The 20,073-nt window shown below is 37.2% G+C and overlaps 1 pseudogene; it reads left to right on the forward strand.

The window, feature by feature from the left end:
* Window positions 1–259: 259 nt before the first annotated feature.
* On the forward strand, window positions 260–18,884 carry LOC149179391 (uncharacterized; annotated as a pseudogene).
* Window positions 18,885–20,073: the final 1,189 nt, after the last annotated feature.

Here is a 20,073-nt window from a genome sequence, read left to right on the forward strand (position 1 = left end):
GAAGCTTGGAATTCTAAATGAGGAGCTTTGAATTCTAAATTGAGGTTCCTGTTGTAAATTTTTTCAAGTGATTGTTTCACTCTTGGGTGTTGCAATGGAAAGATTAATTCGTGAGAATTATATGGGCAATATTTCTTCACAGGTCCTGAGAATTATTTGGGAATCTTGCTTCACTGGTATAATAACATTTCAAACACTAAAAATGGCCAACCTATTTCAGCAACCTGACACTGTCTCATGTGTTGATTGATTGTTGCAAAAATACAGGCTTGGGAAGTAGCGCCACAGAGAAGTCAGCGTTGACAGAAGCAATGGTGGTTAGTAGATTTCTAAATTGGAATTTAAAAAACATTGAAATTTTTTTTGGTAGTCACAGGATGCTTCCATATATCATTGTTGCAAGTTACACAACTTCACCTATCCATTTGCTCAAATAAGAGAGCTTCATCCCATCCCCATCCTCAAATTAAATAATTTTACCTCCTACCCTCACCTTTCACCCTCCAATAATAATAGGAATGGTTGATATTTTCAGCTCAAAAAATAACCTTTTGAAGTACCTCTACATAGAAAATTATATTACCTTGCATTTCTACAAGCTCCCTGGGACCTTTGTAAGGACTTGTCTGAAGCTATCTGTCTCACTTTAGTGGTTAGTAACCTCACTTCCTTTCCCTGGGTCCTCCTTGGTCCTTGGTGAAGCATCTAAAAACCTTCATGGATCAGGGCCTAGTAGAGAATGCTTCCACCCCACCAGGGAATGGAGAAGCCCAGTTCTACAAACCATTCCCTATAGTGGCACCATGACCCTACCTAAGATGACACCTTCCACCCTTAACCCCACCTCCACCCTTCTCCCACCCTCAACTCCACCCCCACCCTTCCCATTCTAAGAGAGTTATGCTTATTATTACAATTTTTTCAGGAGGAAGTTCTGATGGTGGACACTGCCTAAGCAGGATGGCTCAGGATAGCAGCATCGCACCAAATCATAAGGAGTAAGTAATAAGAAATCTGCAGAAGAAAAATGGGCTAGAAACTCAAATAAGCCCTTTGGTTTTGAACTGATTTTCTGATTATCATTATGTTTATAGAGCAATGCAGATTGCTAATGCTCTGAGAGCTCAGATAGAAGTTCAGAGAAGACTCCATGACTAGCTAGAGGTATGACAATTTTTTCTGAAATTATGCAAATCGACGAACATAATATCTCTCCCCTATTTCAGTTACCTGATGACTGAATGGAATCTATCTCTTGTAAATGTCAATGTAGGTTCAAAGGCGCTTACAGTTAAGAATAGAGGTGTGGGGTAAATATTTGCAGTCCATATTAGAGAAATCACAGATGACATTAGCATCAGAAGCATCGACATCAACATGCCTTGAAGCCACAAGAGCCAATCTTGAAAAAAAATTCTCCAGGCTTCCTACAAACAGCGTGAAGCCAAATTACTCTCCAGTGAAAGTGACTCCATTGATGTACATTCATAGACAAGATCATGGGGACCTAGAGGTCAAGCCCCACCTTAGAGATCGTTTCTCTCAAAATTAGTTTGCAGGCCACAACATGGAGCAGAGTCTGAACGAATCTGAGAGTCCAATTGAGAAGAAAAGGTGGAGAAAATTTTTCCATGAGAGCAATGGAGAGAATTCCCCTACCAAGCTGCGAGAATTGGGCATTTATGCCTCTGCCTATAAAACAGAAGAAGAACAAGAAGAAGTGGAATAGCTCATAAAGCCCACTACTGTTGAAAGGCCTGCTGCAGCTAGAGCATTAGTGGATGAGAGGATGCCATGATTGTATAGTCTAATGGCCTTTCTTTAATCCAGGCTGGTCATGAACCAGGACTATACCATCCACATTCCATGTTGGGCAATTGTCGGAAGGTGGCAGAAGGATTGGATTTGAACAGGAAAGGGGAGGGATCAGTTTCTCGGCAGGGAAGAGAGCTAGATATCAATGCATCTCACACTCAAAGCAGTTGTTTGTCATGTTATTTTTGTAGATTTCGATCTTATCCCATAACTAATCTATCTATATATATTGACCTCTTGTATGGTATGGGATATCTAAGCTGGTATCAAGCACATAGTATATCTAGGTTGGTATCAAGCACACCCATCTATTTGAGATATGTGGTCAGATAATGTTTTGGAAGCTACTTAGCTACCTATATATTTTAATACATCCTGTACTTTGACCATTATACCTATATATCTGGGTTTTCCATGCTTAATTGGTACTACAAATATTTGAAGATTATATATTCAGACAACAATCACATGAAACTCAAAGAGATTTTATAAAGAGAACCCTGACATTGATGAAGTGTCTCTGAGTGCAACACTTAGTGAATAATTATATGAAAATATAACAATTAAGATGATAGAATTATGAAAACTACAAGATAATAACCTACTTGGTATGACCTAGAATTCATTGTTCAATTTGCTTAGGACGCAGGCATCAAAATCTAAATACATGCAACATTTTCTTTTTTCAGTCCTTTCACACACTTGACTAAATCTATAGTCTCAGTAACTGTCAATCTCTTCTCTCTTGAATATAACTTTGAAGCAACCTTTATTCCTGGAACATAGTTTTCTATCTAATTTTTAATATAAATCCTTAAAGCATTTTAAAATATTAATATTTTATATGTTGAAATTTGCAGTTTAAATTTTTTAAGTAACAAAGATTTCCTTCTAAAACTTTTTTTTTTTTTTTTTAATGGAGATCTCCTTACCCTAGCTAAAACTATACGTTACCTAGTTTCTCCCAATACAAATAATCTTCACTATATAAAAATATAACTAAGACATTGACTCTTTTTGAAGGCACACCATAGTTTCTTTGAAATGGAAAAATATTATTAAACTCTGCTTAGCAACTTACTTTATTGATACAAAGTATGGTTTGTTTGTTATAGTTGATGGATAATAGTTTTGTTGTGATAGCTGATTTGATGTTAGTGAAAGCGCTGATTAAAAAACATAGTTAAGATATTGATTCATTGAAAATGACAAGTATTGGAACTTTGTTCAACAGATTACTTAGTTATTTAAATATAAATATAGTTTGATGTCATAGTTGATTTGATTTTAGTGGAAGCTTATCAATCTTATAAAGGGAAAGGTATTTCAATTTTTTAATTAAAAATTAAGTTTGTTATTCAATATAAAACTCTTTGAAACCTATAAAAAGGAATCTCTAACATAACAAAAGTAGAAAAAATTGAATACTTAAACTATGATATTTTAAACATTTAATTGGTTGGAATGTACATAATTTGGGGATTTGAATTGGTGACTGAGTGTCTTAACAATGCATCTATTCACCGTCAATCCAAAGCCTTTTGGGCATACTTTTGCTATACTAAATTAATGACAATTTTTTTTCCTTGGATTTGTTAGTGTCGGTATCTTCATCCCTCCATCAGTGATCAAATTCTCTTGTTGCATTGCATATTAGGTGTCTCGCTCAGTTAGCTGCATTCCATTAGGATCATGGATCATCTAACGATAGTGGCTCATTGTACATTTTCCCTCATGTCCTTTACCTATTGGCCTATTTCCACTCCTCTAGATCATCTGCAATCATTTTTTGTCTTTAAATCTGCAAAAGTCATTTTTAGAGTTTTCAGTCCCATTAGGTCTAGGGTTTCGTCAAAAAGTCTTCAAAATGTTCAATAACGATCAGCAGGCACATGAGGAGGTTGAATAAACTTCTAGTACCAATAAATTTCATAATCACTTGTTCAGAAATGTATTTTTCCTCAAAACCCTGTTTTGAGGAAAAACAGAGTATTTAGGTTTTTATTGTATAAATTGGTGTAATTTCAGTTCTCTCATATGTAAAAAACTTCAGTGGAAACCCTGGTCACCTTGCCAAACTTCAGCTGCTCCATCCCTTGCAAGGCAAATAAAAATTCAAGTCGTTCAGTTCATCAAAGGCACAAATAAAGTAAACTGCCCAAAAAACAGAGTTGAAAAAGTAAGTCACAATGCAAACATTACAAAAGTGGGTTTTATGAATGAAAAATCAAAAGCTCTTGTATATAAATCAGTTTTCATGATTCAAAAAGCTCATTTGCATTCAAAGAAGAAAGATTGAGCAAGAGAAGGCTGTGTTGAACAAAGGGAGAAAAATTGCAGCAAAATTGTGCAAGTTCGTGGGCATGGCGCATAGAGAAGGCACAGTGCATTGGGCCACCCTCCACAGTGTAAAAAATACACTGGCATGGTGCATATAAAGGGCGCGATGCGTTGGGTTTGTGGTGCAATGCATAGAGTTGCAAGCCTGATTTCACCATAAAACTCCCTCAAATTTCCAAAATTGCTCAATCCTATGGTGTGCAAGTAAGTCTAGAGTTCTTCCCTTGCTAGTGAAAGAGTTTTTCTTAGAATTTGTGGTGGTTTAGTGTGTAAAATCTCAAACCCTACCTCTTTGCAATTTTACTCTAAAACAATTGCCTAGGGTTTGTATTTATGTTTTTGCTACCAAGTCTATTTCATCACTCCCTTACTCTTTGACTTCTCCATTTGTTTTTCAGTTTCATCTACTCATTTCCTAATTCCTATATTCCTAAAATCATTCACCCCTAACTCCCACTATCCCAAACCCTATTTAAAAGTCCCCAAACCCTAATTGATGTCCCAAGAGCCTAAATACTATTCCCTAAACCCCCTATTCCCCAAAAAAAAACTTGTTAGAAACATTCCCAAAACCCCTCATACACATTCCCTCCACAGTCCCTCATACATTCTTATCCTTGGCAACAAAAATCTAAAGACACCATAAATCTCTTCATATTCATCTAAGAAAACTCAAACATTGGCAAACATGGAGTCTAATCCTTCCTATGAGAGGGATGATGAAACTGTCAGTGATTATTCCCAAGAGCTTCATGTCACCATTTAGCTGAGTGTACCATCATTTAGAGGGTTGTCATCATCATGTCAGGTTCCTATGGGTCATTTTACACCTTGTTCATGCTTGAGCTGTGCCTAGGTAAGGTTTGTTTCCCTCTCCTAGGGTTTTGAAGTTAATTTCTCTTGGATGGTCAAATCATCAACAAAAATTGTATCCTGATGTTCATACACCTTCCTCTATCCTTAATGTACCTTATTAAACACTTCCCATCACTGATATCCCTTAAATTCCTCATTTTCCCACAAACCCTAGTTTCTTGCTACAATTTGGCAATTTTCTAGGCTAGACCTGTGTTTTTCCCTTTTGAACCCCTTCCCCTCACTCAATATCTGAAATTGCACTTTCCCCTATTTCCTAACATCCCTCCCTACTTCCCAAAATTTCCTCAAGAATTTAGAAGCTCCTTATCTCCTTCATTTCCCTTCATTTCAACAAATCCCCTGTTCCACACATCGGGGTAGGTTTTAATCAGATGATGTTTCTTAGCAAGGAAAGATGAATTTGGAAAAAATCAGAGATTTATTTTTCCACAATAGGACAAGGAAGAAAAACCTCCTTCACTTTTTACACAGGTTTCATGGTTTTAGAGAAATGTCAAAAATACAGTTGCCTCGGGAGAATTTATGCACCTCTGAAGTGACCTTGGGAAAATCAAGTTTTCTCTTAGACTGGTTGGCCACATGATTTTCTTGATGAGTCAAATGATACCTAGACACAACAAGATTTCCAATGAGCTATTATGAACTCAATTTTGAGTTGAGGAAGACTTTCAAAAGTTGACTGCAACAGCACTCTGCCTTGAGGCAACCTCATTTTTCACATTTTGACTAGTCTTGGGATATTTGACTTTTGACAGGGCAAATTAACTCCAAATTGAAAAATTCAAGTTGGGTTCTAAATTAGACTCAATAATATTTCCAACGAGCTATTTTTCACCCAATTTGGACACCAAGAAGGCCCTTGAAATGGTTCTTCAAAAATGCGCTACGCATAGAAATTTTTAACACATGTTTTTTACCCAATGCGCTGCACCACCTAGCGCTCGCTTTTGATGGGGGACTCCTTTTGATGAAAACTCAGAATTTTTGGATTTTTCATGAAAAAATATGCATTCTCACCAATGGCCAAGAAATTTTGATAGGTTTTGAGCCGCCAAAAAGGTCAAAAAAACACCCTAAAAATGACCTTTCTGCCCCTTTTTTGACACACAGGAAGCAGTCTTGGGAGAAATCAGTTTTGGTGGGGCAAATGGAGGCCAAATTAAAAAATTCCACTTTTTCTGGAAGTAGATAGGTAGACCTTTCCAAAAATCCCACTTGGAGAAAATTTGGGCATCGGAAAGGCCTCCAAAAGCAGCTACAAAAAGGCACTACGCATAGGGAAATCAACGTGGCGCATTGAAAAAATTTTGCTCAGTTTGACCAAAATACTCTATTTTTCGCCTAATTTCTTGACAGTTTGACTTTTATCCTTCTTAATGTCAAACTCATGATGTAAATTAATGTATTTTGATGTATCTTGATGTAATTATGTTGAATTTTTACTCATAGAGGTAGATTCATCCATGAAAAGGTAGTTTGCAACTGAATGAATCAGTTCCCTAGCTTTTAGAGGCATGTTGTTCCACTGCCTACTTTTTAGTTCTCAGTTTAGAATTTGTTGGAACAGATCCTAAACTCATGAGCTCGACCCCTAGAGGCTAGGATGATTTTTTTTTTCCTATATCTTATGTTTTTTCAGTCATTAGCATGGTTGGACTTTTGAAAAAGCTTGGAGCTTCATTGTATACTCATCTCAACAGTTTTGGCTAAGGAATAGACCAGGATTTGCAGCACTTTATGGGATTCATGTGGCATCTTGCTTTGGTATTGTGTTTCCTTCAGTAAATTGTAAGTTTATATGTGTTTTATGTATGCCATTATCTCTCTTGCTTCTTCGTAACTAAAGAAAACAAGAATAAAGGTAGAATCCATTGAAATTGCAGTGCTCTACCTAGGGTTTGTTTAGTTATTGGTGTTTTTAGCTGCTTGAAGAGGATCCTTGAGGTTTTCTTTCCCTCTTCAACTCCTCACCTATCTAAATCTCTCCATTTCATTCATTTTGAAGTGCCAATCAGTTGCCTACCTTTCCCCATAGAGATCTCTGCAAAACTCAACCTCATTCCCCAGACCCAGATCTGCCTTTCCATTTGAGCCAAAAAAACATCTTTAAATTCAATCAAACTCTTTTGCACACATACCTAGCCTAAGATCAATATTCATATAAGTTATCTCAAGCCTTCATTGATCATATTTTACTGAGAGTGACAAGGAGAGAGCCCTCTCCCGACCTAGTAGGGCTAGCTACCAGGTTAAGCATGGTTTGATGTTGTCCTAGATCCTACCTTTCTTAGCCTTAGGTAGATTTAAGTACTAACAGAGTGGCGACCATACTGGGGAAGAAAGTTTATTATCATTTTTTTTCTTTGTAGACTACAGACAGAGCCTGAAGTTAGCCAGGTAGCCCTTGAAATGCTCTTGCTTTGCATTAGCAAAAGTAGATGAATGTTGCTTCAGTCAATCTCTGGTCTAGTTTATGAACTGAACATCTAGTTTACTTAGTAAAATGTAATCAAGTTTAGATCTGATTGTTGATGGTGGCCAACGATCAGACATCAGAAGGCTGAAATCATTCACCTGGAAACTCCAGTGTCAAAAATCCCAAGGTTCAGACTTTTTATGGCAACTCTACTCTTCAAGAACCAGTAGCCTGGTGAATTCATTGTTATAAAAATGGTTTCGCTAGATCGAAGGTGTGCTCCCATGAGCCGAGATCACATTCCAAGTTTTCCAAATAAAATTCCTAAGGTAGATTGGCAAAGGAATTTGCCTACGTTTAAAGATGATGATAGGAAGGATGCTACTTTACATCTGGTTAGATTTCACATACATATTCGCAAGTTGAAGGTTGATTTTCCTGAAGACTGCTTGATGAAGATATTCATGGCCACTCTGGAAGGTGAAGCCTGATCTTGGTATGAAAGTTTGCCACCTGCTTGTATTTACTGTTTAAAGGATTTTCATACCATGTTCTTTGAAAGATATAAAGGATCTTATCCATCATTAAATTTAGTTCAGAACTGCTGCAAACATGTTTATAGTTTTATTGAAAATCTTGAGAAAGTTTATGAAGATGATGACTTCATGGATGATGAGATCATGGAAGCCCTGTATGAAAATCCATTTCAGCAACATAAAGAGGATAATTATCAAGATGCTCACGAAACTTTGTAGCAGGATCAAGATCTTAGCACAGTGGAAAATGATGAAACAGAAAGTTTTATTTCAGATCTGTCCATAGAAGAAGACAGTATGAAGGGAATTCAAGTTTCAATTTCAGAATGTGATAAAGTCAAGTCAGTTATTTCAGATATAGATTCATATCTTGATGATGAAGACAACCTTGTTCTGAATCCCATGAAGGAGAGCTCTGTTGTTGAGATCATCTGGAATGAAGAAGACAACGGTACTGACCCAAGCCTTCATGAGGAGGTAATCTAGTCATTTTATGAAAAACAAGATGAGATTTTTGTTCAAGTGAAAAATCTTCTTTCGATAACTCAGTGGTAAATGATAATTTGATTTCCATGTCATATGAAGATGATCAACAATGTTTTCAAATTTCAGAAGATCAGGGAATTAAGGACTGTCATTTAGGTTTTTCATGTTTTAAAATGTTATTTCATGAAGACAATCAGTGTTCGAGCAAAAGAAAACAAAAAGAATTTTCTCCTTTGTCTGAAGATGAGATAGATCAACTCCTGAAAGGTCATGTTACAGCCCAAGCTAATGCAGATTTGCAGTGCGCACATGGTCAAGAAAGTGTTGGTGAAACTTCTTCCTCTTTTGAAAATGATGACAGTCTTGTAATTAGCTTTATAGATTAGCAAACAGATAATATTTTCTTTCATGAAGATGATAAGGCTATCATGTTTGATAATCTTGAAGAATGTTTTATGTTTAAGAATGACCTAGACCATGAAGTTGAGGAATATGAGCTGAGAGAGACAATATGCCAGAATTTCTCATGGTCAAGGAATTTACAGCTAACACTCAGATGGTAGAAGCTTATACCTCTCTATGCCTTCCTATCACTCGGCAACCAGTTGTTCTTTCAGATCAGAATGAAGGGAGTACTTGTATTTTTGTTGTTGGATCTCAAGACAAGCTAGTGCTTCAAGATTTTCAAGATCCTTTCGACATTCTTTTGCAAGCACTAGAGAAAATGAATGTTGCCTGGTTCGTTAGCATAAGCCTTGGTTTCAATTCTTATTGTGAGTTTCCTACATGTACATCATTCTGCCTGCTCGGGGAAAGTGAGAGCAGAATTTCAATATGTAGCCATCTACTGGATTGGTTACATTGGAAGTCCCACTTCACATGATTGTACATATTTCATCAGTAGATAGGTGGTTGTCATCATGATTTGAAGCCCTCAAATCTTGATGGTCTGCTGCCATTTAAAAGCTTTGTAAGTACTTGTTTTAGTTAAGTCAGTCTTGAGTCATTTTTTGTTTCAGTCAGTTTAAATATAGTTTCAGCTGAGTGTCCAGTTTCAGCTTTTGAGAGTCTTGTTTCAGTTTTAAATTAAGTCAGTTCAACTATGAGTCTTGAGTCAAAGTTTCATAGTAATTGGTTTTTGGGTGTTTTGAAGTTATTGACTCCATTGCCCAATGGATGAAGGCACTTGTCTGCTCTCCCAAAGATCTGCAATTCTTGGCACCTCCCAGGAGCTACCATCCCCATTAGAGCCAATGTTAGTGTCGGTATCTTCATCCCTCCGTCAGTAATCAAATTCTCTTGTTGCATTGCATATTAGGTGTCTCGCTCAGTCAGATGCATTCCATTAGGATCATGGATCATCTGACGGTAGTGGCTCATTGTACATTTTCCCTCATGTCCCTTACCTATTGGCCTATTTTTGCTCATCTAGATCATCTGCAATCATTTTTTGTCTTTAAATCTGCAAAAGTCATTTTTAGAGTTTTCAGTCCCATTAGGTCTAGGGTTTTGTCAAAAAGTCTTCAAAATGTTCAATAACGATCAGCAGGCGCATGAGGAGGTTGAATAAAGTTCCAGTACCAATAAATTTCATAATCACTTGTTCAGAAATGTATTTTTCCTCAAAACCCTGTTTTGAGGAAAAACAGAGTATTTAGGTTTTTATTGTATAAATTGGTGTAATTTTAGTTCTCTCATATGTAAAAAACTTCAGTGGCAACCCTAGTCACCTTGCCAAACTTCAGCTGCTCCATCCCCTGCAAGGCAAACAAAAAATCAAGTCATTCAATTCATCAAAGGCACAAATAAAGTAAACTACCCAAAAAACAGAGTTGAAAAAGTAAGTCATAATGCAAACATTACAAAAGTGGGTTTTATGAATGAAAAATCAAAAGCTCTTGTATATAAATCATTTTTCATGATTCAAAAATCTCATTTGCATTCAAAGAAGAAAGATTGAGTAAGAGAAGGCCATGTTAAACAAAGGGAGAAAAATTGCAGCAAAACTGTGCAAGTTCGTGGGCGCGGTACATTGGGTGAGAGGCACAGCGCATTGGGCCACTGTCCACAGTGTAAAAAATACACTGGCACGGCACATATAAAGGTCGCGACGCATAGAGCTACAAGCCCGATTTCACCATAAAACTCCCTCAAATTTCCAAAATTGCTCAATCCTATGGTGTGCAAGTAAGTATAGAGTTCTTCCCTTGCTAGTGAAAGAGTTTTTCTTAGAATTTATGGTGGTTTAGTGTGTAAAATCTCAAACCCTACCTCTTTGCAATTTTGCTCTAAAACAATTGCCTAGGGTTTGTATTTATGTTTTTGCTACCAAGTCTATTTCATCACTCCCTTACTCTTTGACTCCTCCATTTATTTTTCAGTTTCATCTACTCATTCCCTAATTCCTATATTCCTAAAATCATTCACCCCTAACTCCCACTATCCCAAACCCTAGTTAAAAGCCCCCAAACCCTAATTGTTGTCCCAAGAGCCTAAATACTATTCCCTAAACCCCCTATTCCCCAAAAAAAAACTTGTCAGCAACATTCCCAAAACCCCTCATACACATTCCCTCCACAGTCCCTCATACATTCTTATCCTTGGCAGCAAAAATCTAAAGACACCATAAATCTCTTCATACTCATCTAAGAAAACTCAAACATTGGCAAACATGGAGTCTGATCCTTCCTATGAGAGGGATGATGAAACTATCAGTGATTCTTCCCAAGAGCTTCATGTCACCATCCAGCTGAGTGTACCATTAGTCATACGGTTTTCATCATCATGTTAGGTTCCTATGGGTCATTTTACACCTTGTTCATGCTTCAGTTGTGTCTAGGTAAGGTTCGTTTCCCTCTCCTAGGGTTTTGAAGGTAATTTCTCTTGGATGGTCAAATCATCAGCAAAACTTGTATCCTGATGTTCATACACCTTACCCTATCCTTAATGTACCTTATTAAACACTTCCCATCACTGATATCCCTTAAATTCCTCATTTTCCCACAAACCCTAGTTTCTTGCTACAATTTGGCAATTTTCTAGGCCAGGCCTGTGTTTTTCCCTTTTGGACCCCTTCCCCTCACTCAATCTTTGAAATTCCACTTTCCTATATTTCCTAACATCCCTCCATACTTCCCAAAATTTCCTCAAGAATTTAGAAGCCCCTTATCTCCTTCATTTCCCTTCATTTCAACAAATCCCCTGTTCCACACATCAGGGTAGGTTTTACTCAAATGATGTTTCTGAGCTAGGAAAGTTGAATTTGGAAAAAATGAGAGAGGTTTTTGTCCAAATAGGTCAAGGAAGAAAAAATTCCTTCACTTTTTACACAAGTGTCATTTTTTTAGAGAAATATCAAAAATACAGTTGCCTCAGGAGAATTGATGCACCTCTGAAGTGACCTTGGGAAAGTCAAGCTTTCCCCTAGCTTGGTTGGCCAAATGACTTTCTTAATGAGTCAAATGATAACTAGACACAAAGATATTTACAATGATCTATCATGACCTCAATTTGGAGTTGAGGAAGACTTTCAAACGTTGAATGCCTCAGCACTCTGCCTTGAGGCAGCCTCATTTTTCACATTTTGACCAGTCTTGGGAGATTTGACTTTTGACAGAGCAAATGAACTCCAAATTGAAAAATTCAAGTTGGTTTGGAAATTAGACTCAATAATAATTCCAACAAGATATTTAGCACCCAATTTGGACACTAGGAAGGCCCTCAAAATGGTTCTACAAAAAGGCACTACGCATAGAAATTTTTAACACATGTTTTTCTGCCCAATGCGCTACGCCACCTGGTGCTCGCTTTTGATGGGGGACTCCTTTTGATTAAAATTCAGAATTTTTGGATTTTTCATGAAAAAATATGCCTAATCACCAATGGACAAGAAATTTTGATAGGTTTTGAGCCCCCAAAAAGGTCAAAAACACCCTAAAAATGACCTTTCTGCCCCTTTTTTGACACACGGGAAGCAGTCTTGGGAGAACTCAGTTTTGGTGGGGCAAATGGGCCAAATTAAAAAATTACACTTGTGCTAGAAATTAGATAGGTAGATATTTCCAACAAACCCACTTGGAGCAAATTTGGACACCGGGAAGGCCTCCAAAAGTAGCTTCAAAAAGGAACTATGTATAGGGAAATCAGCACGACACATTGGAGAAATTTTGCTCAGTTTGACCAAAATACTCTGTTTTTTGCCTAGTTTCTTGACAGTTTGACTTTTATCCTTCTTAATGTCAAAATAATGATGTAACTTAATGTAATTTGATGGATCTTGATGCAATTATGTTGAATTTTTACTCATAGAGGTAGATTCATCCATGAAAAGGTAGTTTGCAGCTAAATGAATTAGTTCCCTAGTTTTTAGAGGCATGTTGTTCCACTGCCTACTTTTCAGTTCTCAGTTTAGAATTTGTTGGAACAGCTCCTAAAGTCATGAGCTCTACCCCTAGAGTCTAGGATGAGTTTTTTTTTCCTATATCTTATGTTTTTTCAGTCATTAGCATGGTTGGACTTTTGAGAAAGCTTGGAGCTTCATTGTATACTCATCTCAGCAGTTTTGGCCAAGGAATAGACCAGGGTTTGCAGCACTTTATGGGATTCATGTGGCATCTTGCTTTGGTATTGTGTTTCCTTCAGTAAATTGTAAGTTTATATGTGTTTTTTGTATGCCATTATCTCTCTTGCTTCTTCTTAACTAAAGCAAACAAGAATAACGATAGAATCCATTGAAATTGCAGTGCTCTACCTAGGGTTTGTTTAGTTATTAATGTTTTCAACTGTTTGAAGAGGATCCCTGAGGTTTTCTTGCCCTCTTCAACTCATCACCTGTCTAAGTCTTTCCATTTCATTCATTTTAAAGTGCCAAATCAGTTGCCTACCTTGCCCCATAGAGATCTCTACAAAACTCAACTTCATTCCCCAAACCCAGATCTGCCTTTCCATTTGAGCCAACAAAACATCTTTAAACTCAATCAAACTCTTTTGCATACATACCTAGACTAAGATCAGTATTCATATCAGTCATCTCAAGCCCTCATTGATCATATTTTGCTGAGAGTGACAAGGAGAGAGCCCTCTCCCGACCTGGTAGGGCTAGCTACCAGGTTAAGTGTGGTTTGATGTTGTCCTAGATCCTACCTTTCTCAGCCTGAGGTAGATTTAGGCACTAATAGGATTGATATTGGCAATGACAAACCTAGTGAAAATGACTTTGAATTTTACTAAGGTATACATTATATATAATTAATATGTATATATACATATTAATTTTTTTGTCCCCTTGTCTTATCGAAAGTTTCATCTTCCCTAGACATTGGAAATATTGATTATTGTGTGCAACAACTTCTAGAAGTTGCAGAAAATGATATCATGGGAGAAGTCGCCAAAGAAAAGGAAGTTGAAAAAATTTCCTTCAAAGTGAAGGAGACAAGGAGTACCAAATCTTTTGAAAGTTTGCAGTTAATTCCTCAGAGTATTAATTTCTCTATGCATGCTAGTACATTGTTGGTAAATGTTAGTGATGAAGGAGCATTCAACTCAACATTATCATTATATTCTAGTAGACATAGGGGGTCTTGTGTTTCAGGGAAGCTGGTTTCCTAAGTATTGAATTAATGTAATTATTAAGAGTTTTGAGTAATTTTAATGAGAGAAGCTAGAATAGGATTTAATTGAATATAGTGAGGCATATTTGTAAATATTCTCGAATATAGGAGAATATGAGAGATTTAGGATAGTTGAGAGAACTGAGGGATTTGAGAAATGATTGTACAACTTAGATTACAATTTAGTTCATGATTTTGTGGATTTGAGAGAACCCTTGGGGATGAGGAAGAGATTTTAGGATTTTGTTGAGGATCTTATGGATCTAAACCAGAAATTGGTTTTAGAATCCTTTTGTATAAATGCAAGCCAAAAAGGCATAGACAGAGGTTGGATAGGTTAGATGGTAGATAGTTAACTGGTTAGATAGTGCTAGCTAGGGTGTGACTGTAAGCCTACGGGCAGACTGTAAAGCAGAGGCCACTGATATTGAAGATCAGGCCTAAGAGATAGAGAGTCTCGATATGTAATCAATTGTTCATATTTATATATACAGAAGTCTATTCCAGAACTGTATAAATGTGTGAAATTAATACTGAATGATTGAATTACGTGTAAGTTGTGTATTCTATAACAGGGGTTGCAGGCAGAGTTCTGTAGAACTACACAGAGGAGGAGAATGATTCAGAGGAATCATAATGGATCATTGAATCCAATTGAAGGATCAGAGTACAGCTCTGGAGAGACAACGATGTGAGAACTCGCAAAGGTTAAGCTCAGGAGTGAGTTGAGCAGTGGAAGAGCGGAAGGACGAAACTTTGAAGAAAACCCAAAACCCACAGGAAAAACACTGAAGAAATGAAGTAAAGTCAAAGTAAAGGGACGAACGAAGACACGAGTCGTCGATGTACATGAACCGTTGGATCTTGGAGATCAACAGACGAGGTCGAAGGAATTGAGCGGCCAAGATTAAGTCACGTAGGATTGAGTCAAGAAATGAACGGTGGAGATTAACTTAAGTACTGGCGGAAGAGGAATCTGGAGGAGCCATCGCAGCCATCAATGGTAGAAGATCTATGGTCATTGGCCGCCAACAAGCTCGGGCGTTAGCAAGAAGGAAGGCAGATTTATAAGTGAAAGCGGGTTTTCGGGCAGACAGAAAAGTGGTAAGTGGTATTAGAGGGGAGTCACCCGATTCCATTTATCGATTGACACATAGCACGAGAGTGGAGAGAGAAAACCGCTTATCGGGCGGGTATTCTTCATGCTTGTGTCTCACCCGAAATCACTATGGACTGTTGGATCCACTAATTGCAGATCAACGACGGAGGACTATCGAGCAAGTTGTGTTTGTTCGGAGAAGACATCAGCCGTTGATCTGATGGTGGAAGATCAACGGTGGAGATTAATTCGCATCGCAAATGTTATATGGAGTTGGATCGGAGAATGAATGCGACATGCGATGAAGGTGGAACCGATAAGGGTATAGGCGCGGTTATATAGTGTTTGAAATCCGGAATATGATCGCATATCGGAGGCGGAAGGTAGAGTGTGTAGTGTGACCATGGAGAACCCGATATTGTGATAGCAATAAAGGTAATCTCGAGAACTGTGCAGAGGCTTTGAAAAGTGTGGAAAAGGTATGTTACATATGTTTATTAGTGTATTTCTATTATAAAGCATTATAATAGAAATAAGGCACGATAAGAAGGTTTTATGAGTTAATCATATATAACCAATGTTAAAGAGTGGGAAGAGTTACATATGCGGCTAAGGGAAATGAAGGTTTAGAAGGGTGAATGAGTCCCGATAATAAGGTTAACGAAGGTTTATAAAGGAGAATGAATTCTGATAGAAAAGGAAAGGGATGGATTAAAGGTTAGACTTTGTTAGTCTATAAATAATTCCGCAGAGTTTAAGAAAGGGGCCTTAAACCTTAAAGATTGAAGATTTGACTCCTTAGAGAGTTAAAATTCCTGGGACAGATAGGATTTATGCATTTGACATGCATACTGTGGGTAAAGCAGGGGTAACCCTGCGTCATTTGGTATCAGAGCTGAACAAAGAAATTATGTGTGAAAGTTTCTTTGAAAGAATTTAGAACAGAGATATTTGGAAAGATGTGTATGCAGGCAAGGGAGATCAGATTCTAATCTGATAGTTAAGCAACCAGAGTAAAGCTAGGAGATTGGTAAGAGGAATACTAATCTTGTAATTTCTGCATTTTGATAGAATGTTCAGATTTTGAGAAAAGTAGAGTAAGTGATTTATAGCCAATGAATCTGTATAGTTGGAATGGTGAAATGTTTGAAATTGAAATTGGAGAAGAACAATTAAGTTCTTAGAGGCAGGTGAGTAAGAATTAAGAAGAGATTGCAGAAACATAAAGAATCCACAGTGATGTTTTGGAGAATGGAGATTCATTCGAATCTGAATAGTGGATGGAGACTGCTTGTGAAATCATGCAGGTATTGTTTTATTTAACTCTGATTTGAGTTTTGTTGGATAAAGAAATAGATTGAAGATTGATAGTTGCAGCTAATGAAGTATCTCAGCAAAAGAAGATCAAGCCTTAAGAAGCAATAATGAAAGAAACTAGTAAGGAATTCTAAGTGGAAGAAAACTCAGCGAAGGAGAAATTGTTGCTGACAGTTAAGCTTTGCCAAGATAAAGCCAGAAGATTGAAAGAAAGAACCAGATTCTAAATCTGATTGACAGTAGCTGAATGTTTGCGCAGTGGAAGCATGAAGATCTGCTGAAACAAATTTGTAGAAATGGTGGGATCCTGAAGGTAGGTGAAGGTATGCAAATTTGTCTAATGATTAGCAGATATTGAATGAGTGAAATTTTAGAGCAGGATTACAGTAGTTAAACTGTAAGAGGGATGTTTGTAAGTTTTTGAAGTAGCAGAGTTTGAAGATAGCTGAAAGCTAGTGAAAAGAACAGTCCATTCAAAGTGCAGGTGAATGTGGGGGCAAGATCAGACAGAGATCTTGAAGGTAAGATGATATGGTCTATTTTAATTTGATTTGAAGATTGGAGAGTTGCGGTCTTTGTATTGATGCAAAAGTATTATTGCAACTCCCAAAGGCAATTCCACAGAGGATGTGGGTAGAATTGCTAAGAGATAAAAGAAGCTGGTAAGAGTTTCTAAGTGAAAGCAGAATGTGGCAGAACCTTGAGGAATTCCAACAGGGATTGGATAAAGAGGACAATTATGTTCTTAGAAGATACAGATGAGTTGAAGCCTAAAAGGAGCAAAGAGAAGTTCTCAAAGGAGGTTCTAGAGATAGAGAACCAATTGCTTGCCAAAAGACCAAGTGCAGAGGAGAGCTTAGTGAGGTGAGTGGCAGTAAGGCAGACTTGTTGTTGTAGAGGCTTTAGTGCAACTCATAGTGAGTGAGTGAAAGGAACTCATAGAGATAGAGAGGATGATGACTAGTGACAGTCATAATAGAGGTTCTGAAAGAGATCACGGTAGAGGAAAAAAGGATAAGGGTGCCAAGACAAATGGCATGAGAATGAGTGATCAAGAATATGATAGAGAAATGGTTGAGATATCAGTTCATCTTGAAGTGTTAATGGAGATGTTGCAGGGAAATGAAGTGGACCAGAAATATGGTTACATCATGAGAAAGAAAGTGAAGTGGCAGAGGCTACAAGAGAAGAGGAATCAGCAGGTGAATATGCAGTTAATAAAGGAGCTGAGGGAACTTGAACAGATTTTAGATGCCAAATTGGAGACAGAGAAACTTGAAAGAGTTGAGCTACAACAAAAGGAAGATGCTGAAGAAGATGTTGAAGTTTTGATATGTGAACCAGAACGTGGACCATTACTTTTTGAAAGTGATGAAGAGCCAGAGGAGTTGAATCATATGAATGATTTAGAGCAGCCAGAAGACTTGATGATTGAAGCATAAAATGAGACCGTAAGGTCTTGTGATTTTAAAACTGATAATTTGTGTACAGTTGCAGGTTTGGAAGAAAATAGGTAGTCTTTTAAATCTATCAAAAACATGAAAATATACCTTCCAAAAAATGAAAGTTTTGAAGCAGAATATGACAAGGAGACTGGAAAAGAAATAGTTCACTACAGTGAACAAGTGCAAAGAGGCATCATCAAAATAGATGGTGTTGGAGAGAGACTTGCTGACAGTCTCAAGAGTTCTTTGAGTTTGAATCAGCATACTGATGTGCTGATAGATGAGTTAAAGGAGAGATCAAAGCGACATACTGAAAGGTTGCCAGAAGAAGAAGAAAAGGTACAAAGGCCTTATATTTTTTATTTTGATGATTGTCTTATGAATGAAGATTTTGTTGCATAAACTAGAACATATTTGGCACAGGTGGACAACCAAATGAAAGAAGAAGAGGAAGAACATCTACTGAAGGATGTTAAGAAATATTTAGTAGAGGAAGAAGGACCATGTGATGATGGGTCAATAGCAAATGAAGAAATGGGAGATTTTGTAAAATTTCCAAAGTTTACTCCAAGTAAAATCATTGAGTTATATAGAGAATTAGACTTACAAAGGAGGAAGTTGGAAGAGTAGAGGATAAATGTTCAAGATACATTGTTGATGAAGGATGACAAAGAAATTGTCATAAATGATAGTCAAGGAGAAGTTGACAGGTACGGGAAACAGAAGCAGAAAATTGTCTTGAATGATAATATGGCAGCAGCTGAAAAAATGCAAGACAATATTGAACAAGAGGGTAAGGATGAAAGGGAGGTAATCAGAATAAGTGAAGAACAAGCAAGAATGAGAGTTCAGCAATCAAGAGTTGAAGACAATCAGCAGACAGACGATATACTGGACAGGGAGATTGAACTGATAAGAAGGTTAATGATGAAAGTGTCTTAGAAGAAGATAACAGCAAGAAAGGAGAGGAGTGACAACAAACGAAGATAGCAGTAGACCATGAGAGCATGGCAAGTGGAGCATTACAGCATAAGGTATGGAGACCTAGAGAACGGCAGCAAACGGCAACAACAATAGAACAATTGACAAGCAAAGATAGATTACAAAATAAAGTCTAGGATCCAGAAGGAATCAATTATCCAGACTTATGACCAGGTGGTCATAATTTTTTCTTACATGGGGAGTCTGATGCAGGAGCATTCAGCTCAACATTATCATTGTATTCTAGTAGACATAAGGGGTCTTGTGTTTCAGGGAAGATGGTTTCCTAAGTATTGAATTAATGTAATTATTAAGAGTTTTGAGTAATTTTAATGAGAGAAGCTAGAATAGGATTTAATTGAATATAATGAGGCATATTTGTAAATATTCTCGAATATAGGAGAATATGAGAGATTTAGGATAGTTGAGAGAACTGAGGGATTTGAGAAATGATTGTAAAACTCATATTAGGAGTTAGTTCATGATTTTGTGGATTTGAGAGAATCCTTGGGGATGAGGAAGAGATTTTAGGATTTTGTTGAGGATCTTATGGATCTAAACCAGAAATTGGTTTTAGAATCCTTTTGTATAAATGCAAGCCAAAAAGGCATAGACAGAGGTTGGATAGGTTAGATGGTAGATAGTTAACTGGTTAGATAGTGCTAGCTAGGGTGTGACTATAAGCCTATGGGTAGACTGTAAAGCAAAGGCCACTGATATTGAAGATCAGGCCTAAGAGACAGAGAGTCTTGATATGTAATCAATTGTTCATATTTATATATACAGAAGTCTATTCCAGAACTGTATAAATGTGTGAAATTAATACTGAATGATTGAATTACGTGTAAGTTGTGTATTCTGTAACAGGGGTTGCAGGCAGAGTTCTGTAGAACTACACAGAGGAGGAGAATGATTTAGAGGAATCATAATGGATTGTTGAATCCAATTGAAGGATCAAAGTACAGCCCTGGAGAGACAACGATGTGAGAACTCAGAAAGGTTAAGCTCAGGAGTGAGTTGAGCAGCAGAAGACCAGAAGAACAAAACTTTGAAGAAATCCCAAAACCCACAGTAAAAACATTGAAGAAATGAAGTAAAGTCAAAGTAGAGGGATGAACGAAGACACGAGTCGTCGATGTACGTGAACAGT

This window comes from Pinus tabuliformis, chromosome 4_1, assembly GCF_031772625.1.
Source record: "Pinus tabuliformis cultivar Carrire ecotype Pingquan chromosome 4_1, CPIR1, whole genome shotgun sequence".
Classification (NCBI taxonomy): Eukaryota; Viridiplantae; Streptophyta; class Pinopsida; order Pinales; family Pinaceae; genus Pinus; species Pinus tabuliformis.